Here is a 23178-nt window from a genome sequence, read left to right as displayed (position 1 = left end):
TGACACAAGGAAATATTGGTAGGCTCATAATGCGATTCCACAAAAGCTGTCAAAACCCAATTAAAGGGATTTTGACTTGAAACGAGACTGTCTGTTACCTAGAAAATAGTGCTAGCCGAAAAACAGTGGTATCCACGCAGATTGGTACAGTGCAAAGCCGTAGATAAACCTTGTACAAACACCGCCAATGGGGAACCTCGGGGGCTAAAGTGGCAGCGATTACGCATCTGCATCCTGCTGATGTTCAATGTCACGACCCCCGTTACGATCGTTTCTGTGACGTTTCCGTGCACCGCATCTCTACCAAGAACCCTGCCCATGTCCTCCCGGTCGAGTGCTCTCAGGATAACTCCATGTAGTCGCTCAGCTCCCGGTGTGGCTTGTTGCCATTAAGTAGCCACGCAGCTGCACGGCGTTGATGACGTGGTATGCCCTCGGGCCGTTGGTCCAGGCCTTCCGGTTGTGCTGCTGGTGATGCCGCCACCAAACGCTGCGCTCATGGCTACGTTCACGAAAGCTCTCCTCATCAGTGTCCTAACACAGCCCCGTTCACGACAGTTCCTCTCATCAGTTTCCTTACACAGCTCCGTTCACGACAGATCCCCTCATCAGTGTTCTTACACAGCCCCGTTCACCACAGGTCCCCTCATCAGTGTTCTTACACAGCCCTGTTCACGACAGACCCCCTCATCAGTGTCCGTACACAGCCCCACTTACGACAGGTCTCCTCATCAGTGTCCTTACTAAGCCCCGTTCACGACAGGTCCCCTCATCAGTGTCCTTACACAGCCCCATTCACGACAGGTCCCCTCATCAGTGTCCTTACACAGCCCTGTTCACGGCAGGTCCCCTCATCAGTGTCCTTACACAGGGCCGTTCACGACAGATCCCCCCATGAGTGGCCTTACACAGCCCCGTTCACGACAGGTCCCCTCATCAGTGTCCTTACACAGCCCCGTTCACGACAGGTCCCCTCATTAGTGTCCTTACACAGCCCAGGACATTCACGGGGGTGTGCATCATATCCGTGTCAAGTATGCCCATGCAGCATGAGTGTGCGTCATGCCCGCGTGATTGACGTGTGAAATTGGTCCGACGCTATGCGACGTTGGACTAGACTAGGCACGTAGTATGATCCCGAAAGCATTGAGAGTCCAGTGTACGCTATGTATGATCACTTCCATAATCGGCATTTTTAGGAAGTTATGTTACTGACCATTTATTCACGTCATTTGAGGTAATTTGAAAAAGTGATTTAAACAGGTTCAAAGTGGAAAGGAAGACATCTGATTTCGCAGTCTCGCTCTCGCGATCATTGCTCTCGCTCCCGCGTAACCGATCTAGACGGCGACACCATTTTGTTTGGGTGATTCGGACTCTAAATCTGCATCTGTGGTTCGGCACAACTGTGAGCTCTGTCCGGTTGAACTAAACAAGATATGGTGTGATTCCGAAATTCGTTTTTATAGAGTGGCAGTCGGAGGACGGCTCTTACGTTAAATACTCCGCTATTGGCTAATGCTTATGAATGGAATGCAGTTATTTAATGGTAGCATGTATTTTGTGCAGTGCCCTACATATGTATGCGCCATCAGAACAGGTATTTTTATCACAGGTATCACTATAAAGGTTGCTGCTGGGATTGTTTGAGCTCAGAATGCTTGCTGTGCCCCGGAAGATGTGTGATGGAGACCTGACCTTTAGAGACCGGAGAGTGTGTAGCTGGGTCTTCCGGTCCTGGCGCAGACATTCCCATTTGAGATGCAAACTATGCAAATCTGGATACCACCGCCAAGAAGAACCAACTTCCTAATGACCTATTCTTGATAGCATCTCGTTTCGCACTTGTTGCTGGAAGACTTCTGCAGTATGGCGTTCTGCGCGATACCGTGCTTCCACGGTCCCCTTTTGCGAGGCATGGCCTCGATGCCTTAATCTAGTGCAACACATGTAAATATATACACGACGCCGTATTTGCATTTCATGCAACGCTCTTTCACAAGGAGCTGACTGTGCGTTTCACTTAAACAGGTGCAAAGAATCGCATATGGCCTTGTTAAATTGCCATCAACATAACATTTGAATTGCACGTGCATGCAGTGACAGATCATCGTACGCATGGATCAAGAGATCATTATAGTTTTATCTATCCCTTCACGTCATTGGCAGCCGGTAGTCACCGGTACAGCTTACCCGTCTATCAATGGCTTCGAAATCGAGTCGGTGTACCGTCTGCATTTCTAGTTTGAATTAGTGCTCGATTCTCGTTTGTTGAGTCACTTAGTTTGCTATCATCTTGAGGTCTAATTTAGTGTCAGTCAATTCGTGCTATTTTCGTATTCATTTTGTATTGCTAATTTTAGTCTCTGTTCTGTCTGTTTCCGCTGTGTTTAGTTCTAGGTCTAGTCTGTCCATTTCCGAGGTTTCGTTGTTGCCCTGTCATCGTCCACGAGGAGTTGAGGCGCGGTGTTGGCGATGGGCGGTCATGAAATATAGTGGAACTGAAACATCGGTGTCTTCAACGTGGCGGCTGTGTACAGAAAGTACAGAGGGCAGCACCATCCTTTGTTACATCTTCCTCCTAATGTGCGGCATTGATATGGGTAGTGACATTTTGCTTCGGGGCCAACTTCGTGGCCAACTTCAGCCGCACCCGAGCGCGTGTTATGCCGCATAGCACATCTCGTTAGGGAAGACCTTACATTGTGAGCTATCGATGCGATGCATGACAACAGTTCATGAACATGTCACCAACAACCCTTAATCTGAACTGAAGTTTCGTACTCCATAGCGTCACAACTACATCACCACGGCGACACGTTTGCTCTGCACCAGGCGGCAACGGCTGGAACGTACCGAAGGTGTCGCCCAAACGACAGCAGAGACGCTTGTGAGGTTTCCGGCACCAGCGGCAGACATCCCTGTTCCATCTTCCGCACGCCTGGCCGAATTTGTAAAATTTTTGACCTGTAGTTCATGAGTTGGTTACTTCCCCATACGACTGAAACCTTCCAGAACTTAAGCGTCCTAGAACTCATGGAGTCACTCAGTACGATACAACTTCTGTTTGCGTGGCGGTCTGAAATGCTGACAATAATGACGCAGATTTGGCATATGAGTATACATTGCTCCAGAGAACCAAAAGGCTATTTTACCATCAAAGATTTGACACCATATGATCGTGACTGCTCACAGGGGCGTGATTCTCCTGGGTGCGTTGGGGGGCGAATACCGCCTCGATACCTGATGCACACGCCCGTTGGGGGTCTGAAAGGGATCATCTTGCCTTTTTCACCTTTCAAGGATATGTAGATCAGAGACGTCTGGTTTAATGGCAATAATGATATTAATAATCCAGTTTTTTCCACCATCAGGCTGGTACATGTCTATGCACTTACAGAAAAAAACGCAGCACACTCACAAACATAAAGCAAGACAGAAGGCAACGCAGTCAGTACTTGTCTGAAAGGTCGGAGGACATTATTCTGGGTCATGACCTACTTGGTGCATTTGGTGGCGATCACGGCCAAACCGACCCAGGTGGGCGAAAAGATGTTCCGAACATGTGACCTGCTGACTGCCGGGAGGTTCGATGCCATAAAATTTTATGCATGTCTCACATGCGCACATGTCCTGGCAATGACCCCACTAACTCTACTTTGCTTACGTGCAGTGCCTCAATAGCGCTGTTCTCAATGGACACGAGTCTTTGGTTGAACTCCAGCTGCTAAATAGGTACTTACATGGGACAAGGCTTTCCCGTCCCGTTGGTTCAGTTGGTTAGAGCTCATACCTTCCGATTCTGCCACCCATGTCAGGATGCGTTCGGGTCGTTTTGAGCGCTCGCTATTTGTCCTTGTCAGGTATTGCCTGCGGCCGGTGGCAGCGGCCGCGGTAAAGGTCAAGTGACGTCAGAGGGCGAGGCGGACCGTCTCGAGCATTGCGGCACGTTAAACTTACGCCATGAAATTCTGCCGTTGCCTGGAATCGCGCAATCGGATGGTAGGGGTCAGAGCTCGCACAACAAGCACTGCTTAAGGTGAGATCGTTTCCCACATATCCATAGAAGCTGTTTCCAGATATTCATAGGTAGAGGTTCAAGCTCTTTACACAGATAATGAATCCTTGTCCAACGTGGCACCCTTACCAGCTTCTCTTCACATAAGTGGTAGGCCATACAGCGTTCTTGAAATCCTTCCTGTCCACTCACAGTGTTGCATAGTTCACAATATACACGCTAGTATAACATGCTTGGAAGAGTTAGATCACAGTTTTACGCCGTCATACAGGGAGCCTTTAACTCTTCCCATAACTTGACTGCCACTGAGAGAACTGGCCACTACATTACCTATGTTTAAGCTCCTCCGCTCATCTTATTATGTATTCATTGACAATGATATTTGGGAGCTTGGAGTTAAACAGGTGTAGCACTGTATATGACTTTTGAGAGTTGAAAAACATGCATAGTTTTTTACATTGATTTGAATATTCCTGCGCATGACAAATACTTAGCAGCTACGAGTCAACGCTTTAAGCCCTTTCCTCGTGATAGATAAAAGCACTGTGTTATCGGCAGAGACTACTTCATTTGCTGTTCATTTCACCACATAACAAGCGATTGGTAACATTTGCAACTCACGAAGAAGCTAAACTATGTACACATTGAACAGCAGTGGTGAGACGTTACCTCCTTGACGCACACCATTCTGTACAATAAAAGGATCCGATACACTGTCTGACCTCTTAACTCCCACCTTGAGGGTTCTTACCACCCTAGAAAGACTCCTCTTGCTGGCTTCACTTTTGCAGCTTGTTTTGCAACAGTTTTTCATCTTTCAGGGACATTCACAACATCATCTGATCAGGGACCGAGACAATGTCATCGAATTTTCTTGTCACCAAACGATCCGCTATTCAGTTGTCTACAGCTATGCAAAATTTGGCGCCGCTACGCCGCGCCATTCGGAACCATTCGGGAAAAGTTTTCGGGGGGTCAATTTGACCTCTCCCACCCGAGCGCGCGTTAAACGACTGATGTATTCAAGTATGTGGGCGTTAGCACGGGAATTACATGAAATGTCGTATTATGGCTTTGATTTCTGCCCTGTAGTGTCTAACACAGAGACTCTTTAGAGTGACATCCAGTAGACAACTTTTACGTTAAATGCTCAGCGTTGCATACTTAGTTATGAATGACGCATAAATTACCCATAATATACTATCAATTTCTACTCTGGAACAATATTGTAGCGTATCTTACCCCAGATTCGGTCTATATTTGGCACCATTCCTGCACTTTACGGACCAATATCTCCCCGAGGAAATCAAAATTCTGGCGAGCTGCATCATCTCGAGGAAACTCATGTTGATGCGAAGACAGCGATGCTTACAAAAATGGCCTACCTTGCCTAGAGTGGAAGCCGTACACGATCAGCAAAATATTTTGTCTATTGGGCTGCCCGTGCGCTTTTTTACAGCAATTTATTGGACCGTCGACCGATGCTCGTTTTAATGGCTGCAGAAACCATATGTGCCATCTTTAGGACGGCGAAATCACGTAGGAAAACTATCTGAGAGAATGTTTCGCTTGAGCAACGGCGTTACATCATGCGTGGGGCGCGCTGCATATCAAATGAAAACACTAATAAACCCAAAAACAAACGATGGAAATGGAATGTGAAAATGATCATCACGCATCCTGTCAAGAGGAAGGTTAAAATAGCTGGAAGAAATGATGGCTATAGGGTGGCCCTTACGTTTTTCTTCGAAGTAGACTCATCTAGTCATCAACCCATGCTCATTAATCTGGATGAAGGAGTCTGATGAAAAAGTGATATTCAGGGAGTAAAATCCTCACCGAAAGCCTTGATAATCAAACTTTTTACTTACCTAACGAGTGAAGCATGCCAAGTTGCCTGTCAAACGGAAGCACTCGTGAACAAAACTGTTCATATGCAAAGAAATGCCCAAATTTTCCAGGCAAAATTAAGGTCCATGAAAAACTCAAATCTTTAGGCTTTCCTACGATTTTCTTGAAGGTTGGCTTAAGGATCTGGAGGTCGTGCTCAGAAGGCCAAGGTCCAGACCTGGTAAGCTCAGGAAGCCCAGACACAAAAGGTCGATGTTGAAATATTCGGAGCTAAGGTGGCCTACGTTTAGGTGTTTGAGGCCCTTTCGGCCGGTACGATGTCAAAGGTCTGGTACAAGGTCAAAGTTAAGAGAGTTTGGATTAGAGAAATCAGTGCTCAGAATGTCACGGTTCAGGAAATCGAGGAGTTGGCGACCGCCGCAGAAAACGTCCATGTTCTGAGTGCTGCAGTTTTCAATGTTTTCAATTTCAACGAATTACGTGCCTAGAATTCCATAACCTCAAGCGGGAAAAGAGTCTGTGTCTGGACCTGTCGATCCATGTGACGCTGATATGGGCATTTTGTCAACCTGAAAATGACCTACTTTGTACCTGATGACGTCGAGTACACGTTTGTCAGATGACCAGGTGTCGTTCGCACTGCCCGCCACAATACCCATGCTTTACGGACCGGCGCCGATGCATCTTGAGCTGGCACAACAGATGCTAACAGATAGTTGGTTCCGTAATTGTATTCAACGTAAAGCCCAACTACAAGCAGCTAAATGTCCGGTTCGCATAAACACCTGTTAAGAATTACGTACGGCCTTGCTGTTATGCCACCAACATAGCACGGGTCTTCCTTGTGCATGCAGTCACTTCACATCTGGTGTCAGTGCAGTCGTTATCCATCCCTTGACGACAGCGGCAGCTGACAGCAAGTGGTGCAGCTAGCCTTTCTTGCAATGTTTTCCTTTGCAGAAGACGCAGCACCATCCTTTGTGACAGTTGCCGTTTAGGGTGCTGCAGCGACTTGGGAAATGGCATTTCCTCCTGCATTCACCTGAAATTAGACAACGGTCGCTTGTCGGGATTTGTGTATGTTAAATCTTCTGCAGTAGGGTGATGTAGCTTCGACGATCATAAAGTCAGCCAATTTGAAATGCAGAAGCGTGCCATTTATGCCAAACATCCTATGGTTCCAAAAAAAAACGCTGCTGATGTGAACATATGCAATGCTCGAAATGCATATTGCATCTCTAAGAAACCTGAAGAGCGCATTTCATGAGAGAACGCCTGATGGGCGAGCGATCGACGTGATGCATGACACAAGTTGATGAGTATCTCAGCCAACATCCGCTTTAGCTGGGGTTTCGTGTAGCACAAAACCACAGTGGTTCAGAAATGCACTACTCCTAGAAATGGTCTTCGCTGAGAGCCATGGCCTGATTTTCACCTGCAATAGGTCAGTGACCTTGCAAGGCACGTCTAAATCTTGCATAGCACAATATCCAGCGTCTAAATTTTTACGGCTGTGCAAAGTTCTGTGTGACCACGCCGCGCCGTTCGCGATCCATTTTGGAAAAAAACATCCGGGCAACTTCACACACACCCGAGTGCGTGTTAAAACTGAAAAGCACATCCCGTAAGCGAAGACCTTGCATGTGAGCTATCGATGTGATGCATGACAATAGTTCATGAACATGTTACCGACGACCCTTATTTTGAGCCGCAGTTTCGCAGTACATAGCGTCACAACGACACCACCATGGCGACAACGTGTGCTCAGCACCAGGCGACAACGACTGGAACGTACTGAATGTGTCGCCCCGAAGACAGCAGAGACGCCTGTGAGGTTTCCAGCACCAGCGGCAGACATCCTTTTTCCATTTTCCGCACGTCTGGCCGAATTTGCTACACCTTCCACCTGCAATGCACCGGTTGGTTACCTCTGTTAACGGTTGAAGCCCGCCACGCTTTTGACGTGCTAGAACTCAGAGGGTGCCACCATTTCGCTCCTGTTGGAACTACCAGTGGTCCAGGATGTTGAAAGGCTGACACAAGTCTGATATACGCCAGTAGTCTAAATACAATACATTGGGTGACCAGCAGCTTTTTACGGCCAAAGCGTTGGTACCATATGCCATTGTTTCCAAATATTTGCAAACCTCCAGGGTGGGTGGGGATTGCCCCCCCCCCCCCCCCACCGACGCCAGATATCTGCTCGACACGGCCCCTTAGAATTTGTTCGAACATACCCGCATTGCAATGAAACACTTGGATATATATATATATATATATATGGCCCAGGTTAGGTGAACATGCTCTACTACAAATCACTCTGGACCCTTTTCCCATACTTGAGAAGGTGATCTTCAAAGCAGCTACGGACAATCATGGAGCGCATCATGAAATCCAGTTGCTTTTCTTCCGCTTCATAATTTCCAGACCTTCCACAGACTTTCCACCGTTCCCTTAGTTGGTCATGTGCATAGGCCAGACAACATTGTGATTTACCAGCGTGAGCACTTGTGTGATCAGCAGTCCGGCATAGATATCAGTCAGTCATCAGCGTCCAGTGAGTCTACAGTCTCCCTCGCCGAAGGGAGGGGGAGGGGAGGGGCGGTCCCAAGCTCCTTGAGGTGCTCCTAAGAAAACTTTTTAACTACTAAAGGTATGACTTGTAGATTTCTGGCGGCTAGCATTGCAACGGCTAATACAATTTTTACAAAGACGGGCGAAGAGCCCTCCGTTCGGTCCTACGGCCCCCTGACTGACACAGGATCCTTTCAACGTCTCTTCAAGGACTTTTTCGTCGTCATTTCTGACAGTCAGCACAAGAGAGCCGCTGATATTTGTTGTCCGGCCCTGGTCCCCGTTTACCAAGTGGGATCCTGGCCGACATGGGGCGCGTCTCCGACACAGCGTCTGTTAGATGCTGTGGGCTTCATGACTGACAAATGGTCCCACGTTGTTTCCGGGAGCCGCCGAATGCAGGAAACCATGAGACAAGAGTCCGACAGAAGTGAAGAAAGCCATAAATGTACAGGGAAAGTTGTTGTTTTCGGTAGACTGGCCAAAATTGCTCGAACCGTAACCCTTACTAATTTACAGATGTTGTCACATCTTTTCGTCAAGTTCACCGCACAGAAGTCGTTATTGGGTCACGGCATTAACTGTCAATCGTCTGGGAAAATTCACTCACAACATCACGACGTGTCACGATCTAACTAAAGACGATCGATCATCCCTGGCAAAAACAGCTCGAACAGTACGAGCGACTCACCTTCAGCGACCACCAGCGCCAGACAAAACACGACAATTAATGGCAACAGACGCATGATTGGTCAGAGGCGACTAAACACCTTATGCCTGGGTTGCCTTTGACCACCTTTTATACATTGGGAAACACGAGTCAGGAAGAGGGTGGATGTCAGTCACTCTCCCCTCCTCTCAAAGGTCAGCAAGCTGTCAAGTTAACCATGCTCGATGACCTTATCAGCAGTGTGGTGAATCATTCCTTGCAGCCGTGTGTACGAATGTGATTTTGACGGGCGCAGTACTGGTGCGTCAAACAGGGAAGGGTATCGAGGACAATGCCAAAACGGGTTTTGAGCCTGATCAGAATTTCCTTGCACACACCGAGCACATATGTCCAAAATCCAAAGCCAAAAATCCAAAATACATTATTGCAAGCATGAATGCAATTGCAGGTGACAAATGTGATTTTATTTTTTTTTGACCGACTGTCGTAAGCTCACGTTGTTCACATTGCCCACGTCGTCGAAATCGAAGGCAATGTAAGTCATGGAGGTAGGCACGTAATTTTGTCATTTCGCTGCTGCGATTTTCGTTTTCACTTCCGTGGCGGGGTTCCCGAGAGCCAATCGTCCTGCATTGGATTAATTTTCACTTTGTTTCTTCTTACTTCTGCGGCTTAAGTGGCGGCAAATTGTCTCCCTATCTAACCATTGAACATGGCATGATACACTCATCCATAGGCAGAAGATCATAGGACTCTCCAATCTCGTCCTGCGCCGGCTTGGTCCGCTGAGGGATGGGAGGAACAGTGGTTTAGTCCTAAGTCTCCTAAACAGTTGGACGGTTTAAGTTTAGCTCATTAAGCGTTCAGGGCAAGTTATGAGGCTTGGCGAATTGTAAAATATTTTTTCAGGGTCAGTTGAAGCCACAAAATAAACAACATAGATGAAGACCTGCGCGGATATTTTGATGTGCGAAAAATCGCAGTTTTCGTTCGTGCTTCGAGTTGGTTCAAAATTCAATCAGGCTCATCCAATCAAAGCGAGCCATACGGCATCACGGCGCGAGGTCAAGACATTTTAACTAGAGGTGCCGCAACAAAATTATAAGTGGCCCCAGTTTGTCAGATATAAGTCAGTACCACCGCGATGTTTCCAAACCAGGTACCTCTGCAGTCCGAGGCGTACCTAGACATAATGCAAATCACATCCAAGACAAATTAAATTATCTTGCCACAAAAAAAGAGCCAATAAGTCTAAGGGGTTCTCAGGCGGGGTCAAAATGATCCCAGACAAGCAAAATGCGTCATCGAAGGTCCAGGTAGCCAGGGAGCCGACCCATGAGTGCATGGGGATTGGAGTTGACGAGTGATCGCCAGCATGGCGCTATTCGAGCCGTTTTGAAAGGTTTTATGTGGATTCATTCGATTTGTTGTACATACCGGAAAACCAATTCAGCTCGTTCGAGTGCAAACATTTTCAATCGCTTTTTGCCCAGTGCATGCTTATACTGAAACCGTAAACAACGCAGATCAAGGCTTGTGCACTGAAGTGCTCTTCTAAAGTCAGCAATACGCTTGCTTCTCTATTCTCTTCAGCTGTTACATTGTCTCCATCTCTCTCTGACTGACTGCCGACTGGGGGCCCAATGACCCCGTGCAAGGTCACACCACGGCGCCGAGAGGGACGACACAGCCGGAGGCCGTAATGCACAGGTTCCAGAACTCCAATGGCAGGTCTTCGTGTATAAATCAGCACGTCCTACTTATATTTAAAACACTGGTCATGAATGCAGGTCTGCACCGGTCGGACGTCCACAGACATGACCAGCCGCGTGTCTCCAGCTTTGGAACAACAGACCGGAGTTAACGCGCGTCTTTCGACCGGGAAAGGGTACGGTTTGTGCGAGTGTATGCCGGCACGTACCGCTTTGTAGGGTGAAATTGTCGCTGATAGCGCGGATCGAAGCCCCACACAATAGCTTGGCCTCGCGCGGGTTGCACTATCCACATTAACTCACAGCATTGCAGAATTATAACGTTAAATGTTGATATATTCCTTGCTGCATGGGAGGTTTGTCAGTAACATCGGTCGTGACTTAGTGTGAATATCCGTCATTGCCACACCTAAGAGTTATTATTGAAGCTGTCAAATGGATGAGTACTCACCGAGCCAGTCTAAATTGTTGGACATGACACCACAAAATAACAGGCACGGACACATCTAGGAAATACGCAATCTACTACAACAGGTGCAATGACAAGCCAGTCACAACTGTACTATACAAGAAACACGAACCATATTATCTCAACGACACAGCACGCTCACAGCATCTAAGAGACGGCGCTTTACTGTGCTATCAGTGCATATACAGCAAACTGTTCTTTTGAAGTGGCCTGCACTGATAATTTGAGGGCAGCAGGTTTTCCAGTGTCCTGCAGGAAACAAGTAATCACGTCCACACATGAGGGGCCTCCAGCCTAGCTTCGGCCATCGGGGCGCCGGTAGTGTAGTGGTTAACGCGTCTGCGTTAACCACTGCGCGTCTGGGAAGCCAGAGGTATGGGGTTCGATTTCCCGCGGTGCCCGGCCTTCCTGCCAGGGTGAGAGGCAGGCGACGCCATATGGCCTCAGCAGCTGAGTGCGTCGTAAAGCCCAATGACATGACACACACATAACTTCGGCCATCGTTGACTGGATGGCAGAGAGATTTATGCTTACTTTTGAGAACATACGCTCGGCCTCTGCTGTTGACGCGGACAGGACTGACAGCTTCATCAGAGCAGACACGGCCGGAGGGCGTCCGTGGAGCAACGCGGCAGAGGTGCGATCGCTACTCTTGGTCCTCCTTCAGGCGGCGTGCGCGTCCACAAACTGTACCGAACCGTGAAATCCGCCTCGGCCTGCATCGCCGACGCTGGGATCAGACGTGCGTGCTCCGTCCAGACAGGGATGACATCTTCCCACATCGCAGCTGTGACGCGGCTTGCGATCAGGAAGCTCAGAGTCATGGATCTCCGCTGGTGCTCACCGAAGCTGGCCCGGAGGTCACCCAATAAGTGGTTCACCGATGGAGCAAACAGATTCACTCGGTTGTAGCCTTCGACCGCGTCATCCTGCGAAGCGGAGGGCATGGTTGTGACGCGGTGCGCGTTCCCTCCCGCCTCCTGCGAGACGCAGACAGCCGAGTCCAACACCTGCGACTGATCCCATGCATGCCTCCGCCACAGAAGATGTTGGAGAATTTTGCAGGGTCGGATCTGAGTCTCTCCAGCTCTTCCATGACTCTGTCGATAAGCCGCACAGATGCGACCAGACCAGCACTTCTCTCTTGCAGGACTCTGCACGAGGGCAGTAAAGGGCCGGCCAGTTTCAGCAGGACATGGAGGATGAGGTCAGTCCCGATGCCTGGGCCCTTGCCAGAAGCAGTTCCAAAGCTTGTCCTCCCATCTTGCCTCTCCGTCTCTGGGGGCTGTGATGGCACGTGCGGTTCCCCATGGAGTATTTGCACTCGCAGGCAACGCAAGGCATTTTCAAAAATGAAATATTTCTGCACTGGGTGCTGCTCATAATTAGACCCGGTGTTCTGGCTATTTATAGTGAGTTCGAGCTGAATGTTACCTCAGTGCTTGTTAGGCACCACTTTCTTTACATGACGTCTCGAACAGTCTTCTCTTTAACATTTATGCGGTTGAGCCCTTATCTTGCGCTACAGATTTTTCAGCGGTTCCTCCTACTTTATCCCTTTGTTCTTCGTGCAAGTGTAATTATTTGTGAAGCTTCCGGCGGAAGGAGATTTGACACTATTCTTGCAAAGAGTAGCTACAGCCTCTTCAGGTGCGCAGTAACTTTGATCTAGGTGGGGGACAAACTCCAAAATGTCAAAATGGGCCCCTTTGGGATTAGGTAGTGAGTCCTGTAAGCCAAAATGGGACTCCCACAAATCAGAATGGTCCCATTTTGTTAGAATGGGCTCTCTGCAAGACACAATGGGCCCTGAACAGTAAAAAATGACCCTATACAGACTAGAATAGGCCCACACAAGGTAAAAATAGGTCCTCGTTAGGTCAGAATGGGGTCTTTGCAAGCAAAAATGCGCCCACCACATGCCTGAATGTGTCTCTCTACAGGCCAGAATGGGACATCCATATTCTATAATATTCCCTTTATATGCCAGAATTGGCCCTCCTTTACATGCTATAGTGGGCCCTCACAAGCTTGGAAGGGGTTCTTTAAAGGCCAAAACGGGCCCTCATTAGGTCAGAATGGACCCCCGAGTCAAACATGAGTGTCTACAGATCACAATGGGCACCGACCGGCTGTAATGGATCCCCACAGTCAATAATAGGCCTTTTCATGTCAGAATGAGCCCTTTGCATGCTCAGAAGTGCCCTCTTTTGGTCCGAATGGATCCTAAATAGGCCAGAATGAACCCTTGACAAGTCAGAATGGACTTTCACAGACTTACATAATCCAATTACAGGCCTGCATAATCCCTTTACGGGCTTACATAATTCCTTTACGGTACAGAATCGGCTCGTAACGTGCATAACAGAATGGGCTTCCACGGACCCTCCATGCTGGGGGAGGAGGCCCCGTCCCTCAGCTCTCAGCGAACGCTGGACCTTTTGATCCAGAGGAACACTGGGTTTTCTGATCTAGAGGAACACATGACTTCTCATCCAGAGGAGCACTGGACCTTCTGATTGTTAGGTCGCGGCACGAAGTTTCCATCATCCCCGCCGTCATTTTGTCGGTTCCTTGTCATCGATTATGCTGTAGTTGAAACCTCACGGCATGTTCTTGTGCCTGCTCTTTTTAATGTTTTCCACTCTATATCCTGCGTTGGGAAGGAGCGGGTTCATGCTGATAGGCGTTTTCATGGTGCTCTAATGTGACCGCTTTTGATGTAGCCGTTTATATCACGCATACTTTTGGCTACGGGCAGCTAAAGGCCATAATCCACAAAATACCCTAGAAACATTAATTGGGACCAATAAACTAAACCATGAATGTTGCATGAACGAGCAGCTGGGGCGCCCCATAACCCGAATCATCATCAATCACCAATCATCAATTATCATCAGTCAAGTCATCAGTCCAACTTAACAAACGGAACACATTTAATATCTTATTTTTAGGGAACTTTATGTCACATCTTCTAATCACACAGCGATGCAAAAATACAGGTCTTTCCACACTGATTAATGAATCGAAAATCGACCTGCAGTAGCAAGATATCAAACTAATCTACAACTTGAGCTCCGACATCCTAGCGTCGATGTGGGAATCGTGCTATCATGGCTGTGCTTTCTAGCTGAACATTATCTTAGCACTATAATAATCCAGCTTTAGCACAATCTGGCTTGATCCAGTATTGTAGTCAGAATCATGCATGCATATTTGTTTGAACCGAAAAAAACTTTTAATCGCCACTCAAAAAGACAGCTTTTGCTCATGTCGTGATTCGGCTCCAGTGATTTTCAGTCAGCATCGGAGGAGAGGGAGGGGGGGGGGGGGGAAATCACGTGACTGGATTGGCAAACGTGGTCCCTGGAGCGGTTCCCAGCTGATATGCCCACCCAGTCGGCACACACGTGGCACCAGACCATACCAGACCAGACCAGACCAATACCCACAGACCTGCCGCGTCAGCCCCGTCTTGAAATGATCTCTTCGTGCACCAATACAGGAAAAATACAAACAGCCAGCCCAGACCGGCAGAGTTGTAATTTTCTGAGCAGATGTAGGGGGAAGGGGCACCGTACTTTTTTGCCCTTTCAGATCTTTTTCTCTGGCGACCAGGACCGAGGCCCTTCAAGCATTCCTTGGGCAACCGGCCAAGGGCGTAGTGTCGAAAAATTAGTTGGGGGGATGGACAGCGAAAAATGACCCAACCTGTCCCAAAAGATGCGAACGGTTAGGCCCAATTTCTCCCAAATTGGGAGGCGGAGCTGTAACCCAAGTTGGAGAGGCTGAAGTCCCACCCGCTCTGCCCACCCCCAACTGAAAACGAAAATATACCCTTGTACCCGGCCCCCAATAACTCAATAAAAATATCACTAACATGAAATAAAGGTCACCGAACACAGGTCTGGTGGCACAGCAGCGTTCGCCGACCGCCGACCACAAATGTCGTCGTCCCCCATTCGCCGTCATGCCGCCTGTCCGGCGACGCGTCGTCAGAGGTCACCATGAGGTCACGTCGTCGTCAGAGGTCACCTTGCCGTGACAGTGACAGCTGGACAGCGGCACCCCTTCCGCCTCTCGGCTGAGTCGCGGCCAACGCTCAGGCAGCGCGACAGAGGCGGACCCAGGAGACTCGATCGGGAGGCGGTGGGGGGGGGGGGGAGGGGCGGCGCCCACCTGGCAAGGAACGCTGGAGGTGTCTAGGGGCGCCGTCTGAGGCGCAGAAGCGAGGACAAAACCAGGGTGTTTAAAGGGGCCATCCCCCAAAGGTTATGGAGGCATAACTGCCCCCCCCCCCCAAAAAAAAACGCCGGGCGTATGCTATTATGTGCATGCGTTGTCATGTTTCCAAAAAATAATTGCGTTGGTTTCTCGTTCTGGACGTTTCGAGAAGTAACTGAACTCAACTATTCTGTCGACTGGGTTCCCCAGTAACGTGTGTGTGTGTGTGTGTGTGTGTGTGTGTGTGTGTGTGTGTGTGTGTGTGTGTGTGTGTGTGTGTGTGTGTGTGTGTGTGTGTGTGTGTGTGTGTGTGTGTGTGTGTGCGTGTGTGTGTGTGTGTGTGTGTGTGTGTGTGTGTGTGTGTGTTTCCCCCCCCCAAAAAACGCCGGGCGTATGCTATTATGTGCATGCGTTGTCATGTTTCCAAAAAATAATTGCGTTGGTTTCTCGTTCTGGACGTTTCGAGAAGTAGCTGAACTCAACTATTCTGTCGACTGGGTTCCCCAGTAACGTGTGTGTGTGTGTGTGTGTGTGTGTGTGTGTGTGTGTGTGTGTGTGTGTGTGTACTTGTCTTTGCGGCGAAGTCGGGACAAACGCCCGCTAAACGTACGCCAAGTGGGGACCGTTCCGAAGTCGGGACCGAAAAATCGGTCCCCACTTTGTTGACCATTGGGTGATGCTTCTCAACTCATCAGACGACGCTCCTATCAATCTCAGACCGGTCCCCAGGAAGTGGGGTTTAATCAACTTGTGTTTATCCGCTGGTCACGTGACCACCCGTCGCTTTACACAAATCCGCCGGCCGCTACGGGAAGATTCCCGCGGAAATGTGCGACGTCATTGTGTGGCGCGCGCTAATTGGCTGAACGCAGTAGTATCAACCAATCAGGAGCCGTAATCATGTGATGGACAAAGCAATGTTTGGTTGTGTTGTAAGTATCATTTGTAAAGATGGCATACTTCGATTTTTTCATACTAATTTAAATCAAGATCGGAGGAACTTTATTTAGAAGGTCATATTTTGTTCCTTGGTTGTTAAAAAACCATTCGCTAGCCGGTGCTGCTATCAGACAGATTATGTAAGTACCAGATCAGTTACCTTACCTGGTGCCGTTCCTTCAAGGCCATCCCTATTCCCACGAACCGACTTCCGCGTTATCGTGACCGGTACGGGAAGGAAGTGCAATTAAGAAATAGCAATCCGTGGAGTGAGGAATCGGTTGACAAACTCTAGGTGAGTATGAATTCATATTTGTTGTAAGAAACGAGGCTCGCACAGTTTATATAATAGAAGAGGTGGCTCTTTTGTAGGTTGTGTGGCAAGCCAGCAGTTTGATTGTGAAGCGATTAGTCGCAGCTTCTGTCGTCATTGCAATTCAATAGGCATAGATTATAGTAAGCTCATTGAATCCATGCACAGGCAGATCCAAAAGTTTGTTTATGGGTTATCAGCAGTCTGGGGGACAGTATAAATACTGCATGGTTTTTGAAACTCAGATTTTGGTGATATATGCCTCTAGCCAAGTTAAAATGGTATTGGTATAGATGTGTACCTTTTTCTTATTTATCTTTAACTTCAATATGTTACTCATGTTATTCTGTCATGCTTAACATTACTATGATGATCACTTTGATTGCAAACCAATTATTAAGTTATTTTCCCATACCCCATCTGATATGGGAAACCAGTGCTATGTTGTGCCATGTTTGGTTAGATTGTGCATTGTTTGGTTTGAGTTGTTAGATGAGGTTAGGTTAGAAATGCCCAAAGTAATTGTCAACCCCACTTTTCTTTGAAAATGGAGAAGGGTGTGGGGTATTCTCCAGGACTTTTGCCGCTAATGCAAACACTGAAAGTTTCTTAAATTTTCTCCTATTCATAAACATGTGCCAATTTTGCACCAATTTCAGTCATTTTTCTAAAGCACAGACTGTCCCCCTTGGGGTCCGCAAGTGGGTATTTTAAATGGAATATGCCTGTGTCTTTGAATATACACATGTTATTAAATAAAGACTCATGTTTATTACTTCAGGGGTTGACAGAATCACCTCCTCCCCCTTGCATGCACCAGTTTCCCATTATTAAACCAACTAAATAGTGCCCGTGTCAATACCGAAAATTAGCTGCACCTTTGTGGCCCCTTGTCTGTGTAATTCATAATCATTAACAATCATTGTGGACATTACTTCCTATTGCAGCATCAAGTCTGTGACAGGTTCAAGTGTCCATATACAGTGTGATTTTGTATTCCTATTGAGCCAGTAAGAAAGCTTGAAGAAATTAATTAACCTTCAACATGGGGAATAGAACTGAGGTAGTCACCTTGTAGACAGTGTTAGCCCCCCACCCTGCTGCTGTGGTTGAAAGCGCTTTCCAGCCAAAGAGCTTTGAACTTCAGAAATTGAAATGAAGTTCACATGAAAGAGTGCAGGGAAATTGTGCTTATAGGCCCATCAGCAGACACTACATAATTAGCCAATCCTGGGCAGAATAACAGCCTATTAGCTCATCAGCCAATCAAATTGATGCTTCTCCACCACTTTCAGCATTGATTGGATGAGCCACAGTGTTGGAACTTGGATCATTTTCTGTTCTCTAAGAGGACCAAAAGATTTTGCTCCCTTCAAAAAATTACCTTTTTTGGTGAAGTTAAAATATGTGTTAAGAATATTTCTTAGGGTGAACTATTTCCTTTTAAGGGAACAAAGTTGCCTGATTTGTTAGCAAGATTTATCTAACATGTACACACATGTCTGACATTTTATTGTGAAAATCAGTCTCAGCGCGGTCGTGTTTCTTTTTTTAAACCTCTGAAATGGGGTATTTTGTTTTTGCATTTTAGTTGTTCTGGTATTGCTTTAAAAACACGTCTTCAGAAATGAAAGGAACTATATCATATTACCCATTAAGATAATTGTATATGAGTATGGAACCAGATAGGAGTGACTGAAATGCTTGTTCAATTTTCACTGCTAAATATGCTGCAACTGTGGGATCCTAATGGATCTTGGATCTGTAGGATGTGTATTGCCTTGGGATTCTGTGAATGTATTTGCATGAGATCCTGTGCATCTTGTGTCTTGAAATTTTGGTTTGTAGTAGCATCTTGCATATCCCAGATCCCGATTTTTGCCACCGCACAAGTCTGGTGGGAACTCAGAGGGTCCCTTGAAATTGCAGTGTTCTTTGTGTTCCAGAACCATGAGACGGAGGAAATTCTTTTTTACTCGTGTACAGAAGAGGAAACGCAATTATCAGGTAAGGCTAGCGGAGTCAACAAACATATTTGCCCTGCAAAGGTTGTACTGTTTCATGCCACTTCAGGTCGCTATATAACCAATTCCAGTAAGCGAAGGCTATCCCTTACATAGCTCTCAGTTTCAGACCCAATTGGGAGTATATCCCCTCGCTTAGAGGAGTGTCAAAAATTGATTCAACCAGCTTAGTTCTTGAATCAGTTCCTTGCTGCCAGTGGAGGAACATTTCAAAAGATGTATAGGTACGACTTTCGTGGAACTGTACGAATCTGACTGGAACGTGATGGTTTCCAGCCGCGCGCTTGGCACCCTGCATGAGAGGCGGTGGAACAAGGTTGAAAAACTGCCAAAAAATGACGATGTACTGCGCCTGCAACTGGAAATAGAGGGTGCCATGGAGAAAGTGAGGGATAGCTTGCAAGAAACAAGCAGTCTGCTCAACTACGGCAAGCTGGCTCAAGCTGCGCTCACTTCGCTGATCTTGTTTAATCGGCGGAGGCCTGGTGAAACAGAACGACTGACGGTGGATGATTATCGGGCGAAAACCTACGAAGTTAATAAGGATATTACTGATGATTTGTCTGTGCTCGAACGCGAACTATGTACAACCCTAGGTCACGTAAAGATACGCAGAAAGCGAGGAAGAGAGGTCCCAATGCTCCTGAAAGGCAGGATAACCGAGGTCCTTGACCATTTGGTTGCCTCCAGAGAGGCTTCTGGCATTCATGAAAGCAGCCCGTACGTGTTCACTGGTGATGCAGCCAAGGACGCCCGGCCACTGAGTGGGAGCAAGTGTATTTCTCAGTTTGCTGAGCGTGCAGAAGTTGTGAATGTGACAGCTACATCTATGCGAAAGCATATCGCAACAATGATACAACTTTTGCATTTGAGCGAAACGGAACTGGACGTTGTCGCGAGGTTCATGGGACATGACATCAGGGCTCATCGGGAATATTACCGCTTGCCCGAGCGGACGGTGTATGGCGCTTAAGTCAGCGAGCTGCTCCTGGCAGTGAACAAGCCTGGCAGTGCATACGTTGGTAAGGCGTTGGAAGAACTCGACCCCTGCACAAGTGATGAAGACAAGAGCGTGGTTGAAGACCTGGGTGAGAGCTACGACAATGAGGCGAAAAGACCAAAACGACAAATGGAAGAAAGTGAAGAGGAAAAAGGAAAACGTAAACGGCAGAAGACAGAATGTGATGTGATGCCTGCAAGTGGTGGACGTGATGATCAGGGCTCACCTTCCACCAGACATTCCACTAACCGCCTTCCTGTCCCCGAGAGAAAGATACGAAAGATCTCATGGACCGTTCGTGAAATGCAAGCAATTGAAAGTCAGATGTCCAGGTCTATGAGCGACTTGACCTGTCCCGGTATGGCCGATTGCATCGCCGCTTTGCACGCCGAGCCAGATTTGTGTCGTCGCTCCTGGACCGACGTGAAGTACTGTACATATAACCTCGTGGTAAAACATAGGCGTAGCCTGAATCTGTGAGACTAGTTTCACCATGCTGCAGTAAAATGCAAACAGTCAAGGGCAGCCACCCGTTGAGGCCGCTCTTTGACCTGTGCTCAAGGTTTTACCAGCTGCATTGTTCAGATCAGACTAGACCAACTTAAGCGTTGGTGGCATGTGGAAAAGTTCTTGACATAAGCTGTCTTGTGTTGGTGAACTCGAGAGCCGTTACGTAATATACCAGTATATTACCAGTATGCTCACGTTTTTCTCGATACCTGGGGCCACACGGATTTGTGCTTCAATGTGAATAATGGAAGTGAGCGCAGCACGGGCCAACATAACTATAACATTCAAATAACAATTTAAATTTGCACTGCGCTTGTTTCGAAGTGAGGTAGTTTGCGTTGGTTATGCTGTTTTCTCAATACCTTCTGCAGCACCATGAAATGTGAAACATAATATTGAATCATCTGGCTATAAATGAAGCAGCGCTCATTTTTGGTATTCAGGGATATTCACTGAAAACTAGATATCCAAATACATTTAAGTTAGTAGAACTTTAATGTTGAATGACAGAGTAAAGAGAGTTCATTGCATTCTTCTGCGGCACGCGATGTGAAAGAGCAAACGCCCCGCGCACGTAACATCGTTTTAAAATAGTCGTAGTACGGACATTTAAAATGTCTGTTTGAATACCATAGTTGTCTGTACCCATTGTAAACATGACCATGTCGTGTATACCTTCATCTTCTCTGGAGCAAGCGTATTGTGAAGCATGCGTCGTTTAACGCGCTCACCGATACTGGAAAATACATGTTTCGCTGTCTGACATTTTTGAATGTATAATTTTTTCTGGACACTGCAACAGAAAAATGACCCTGGGCGCGGCGTACGATACTACATTATTGTGCTCCGTTTATCGTAATAAAGAACGGAATTAAAGTGTTGCCAACGATTTTGCACGGTTTTTTGCGCGTGGGTCATTATTCGAGTGTCCTGTAGCCCAAAAATTACCGATGTCATGACCGGCGTCATTTTGGTGTTGCGGTAATGTTTTACGCGGTGAAAAGATTTCATATTGTTTTACTTGTATTTTTCATTGTCTTTTTATATCTTTGATATGTTTTGGTACCTACTTACCAATGAATGAAAAATCTAATCTAGCGTCTGGAAGGATTCTTGGGGCACAAACAGGGAAATTGTTTCTAATGTAAACAATTGTAAAAATATAATCAACATTTTGTCGAAGACTGGGACATGAAGTTGAAGGCGGGAGACGACGACGCCGTCCGGGAGAGTCCACTATTAAGAACTGCAGCTGTAACGGGCGTTGGGAAGACTACAGTCTACCGCATACAACGTGAAGCCCAGAATGGTGCCAGACTGAAATCTCCAAGCCGATCTCGACCAGCTGCAGCAAGACCAAGGGTGGATCTAGATCCGTTCGATGTTTGCGCGATAATGAGAATGGTGCACCAAATGTACATCGATGGAAAACATGTTACTCTGGACACCATCACGGATGCTCTGCACGAACAGCTCGGCGTCACCATGTCTAGATCCACCGCAAGAAAACACCTAATCGCGAACGGATTTAAGTACGGAAGGATCGACAAGTGCGAGATCCTGATCGAGAAACCTCATATTGCAGCAACGAGATGCCAGTTCTTGCGGGAGATGAGGAGGCTGCGTAGAGAAGTTCCCGATAGCAAAATCATTTATACCGACGAGACATGGTATAATCAGTACGATATGGAGGACTTGGCGTGGCTGGACGGCAATCAAATTAACGGACGGAAGAACGCCATTGGAAAAGGAGAACGTTTTATCATAGTCCATGCCGGCTCTTCAGAAGGATTTATACCGGGCGCACTTCTCCACCTCAGGACCGATGGCAAGAACGCCAACTATCATACGTCGATGCACGCCGACTGCTACGCTACGAGAACTGCTACGGGAAGTGGTTCGCTGAGTGCCTGCTTCCGAACGTGCCCGAGCACTCTGTGATCATCACAGATAATGCCTGATATCACTCCCGTTTGTGCCCAAAAGTGCCAACTTCTAGCTGGCGTAAAGCGGAAATCCAGGAGTGGTTGCAGCAGGCAGGTGTGACCATCCACGAAGAGATGCGGAAGGTGGAGCTGCTGGCGCTAGTCAAGTCCCAGAACCGGAAGAAGGAATATTTTCTGGACAACCTTGCTAGAGATCATGGTCATCGGATCGTTCGCCTGCCGCCGTACCACTGCGACTTGAACCCCATGGAGTTAGTGTGGGCACAGATGAAGCGCGCGATAAGACGGGGAACTTGACGGGGCGGATGGAGGAGGTGGAACGGCTGGTGGAGGCAGGTGTTGCAGCTGTCTCTCCAGAGGACTGGAGTAAGTGCTGTGGGCACGTCAAAAGGCTGGAGCAGCAGTACTGGACGAATGACGGGCTGCTAGAAGATCTCCCACCGGTTGTCGTAACAACCGATGATAGCAGCGACTCCGGCACCGACTCTGGCAGCGACAACGATGAATGAGAACAGTGTGACACATCGATCATGACAAGTGTTTCCGTTTCGTTCTTTTCAACTGACTTCGTAGCGTTTACGTGGATGTGGCATGTAGTTACGTGTGGGGTGTTTGAGCTGGATGTATTGTACATATATCTGCAGCTGAATGCTCAGCGTTTTGTGGAATACCTTCAATAAAACTGAGCGAATTAATTTTCTGTGTTTGGGATTTTCCCATGTTATTCATGTAACAGCACCAGTTTGGAGCAATTACCGAATGAAAGTATAGCATAACTTGCTTCAAAGGTAGGCAGTGAATTTAGAACGTAAAAATAATTGCCAACGAAAATAACCCCAGTGTCAATATATATATATATATATATATATATATATATATAAATCGATCAACCATATGAACATGAAGTTGGCCGCAAGCAATGCAAACA

The 23178-nt window shown here is 47.4% G+C and overlaps 2 long non-coding RNA genes across 2 annotated transcripts; one reads left to right on the top strand and one right to left on the bottom strand.

Annotated features, from left to right (window-relative positions):
- Positions 1–6586: 6586 nt before the first annotated feature.
- LOC119113718 (uncharacterized) lies at positions 6587–9252 on the bottom strand. The gene is made up of 3 exons (XR_005095942.1): positions 9135–9252; positions 7665–7775; positions 6587–6911 (listed from the first exon to the last, which is right to left on the bottom strand). It is a non-coding gene; the product is annotated as an uncharacterized LOC119113718 (long non-coding RNA).
- Positions 9253–16678: 7426 nt separating this feature from the next.
- Positions 16679–20237, top strand: LOC119113726 (uncharacterized). The gene is made up of 3 exons (XR_005095950.1): positions 16679–16752; positions 18717–18777; positions 19071–20237. It is a non-coding gene; the product is annotated as an uncharacterized LOC119113726 (long non-coding RNA).
- The last annotated feature ends 2941 nt before the right edge of the window (positions 20238–23178 follow it).

This window comes from Pollicipes pollicipes, unplaced genomic scaffold, assembly GCF_011947565.3.
Source record: "Pollicipes pollicipes isolate AB1234 unplaced genomic scaffold, Ppol_2.1 Scaffold_7262;HRSCAF=8765_pilon_pilon_pilon, whole genome shotgun sequence".
Lineage (NCBI taxonomy): Eukaryota > Metazoa > Arthropoda > Thecostraca > Pollicipedomorpha > Pollicipedidae > Pollicipes > Pollicipes pollicipes.
Note: the sequence above shows the minus strand (reverse complement) of the source record. Positions and strands in the feature narration are given on the sequence as shown.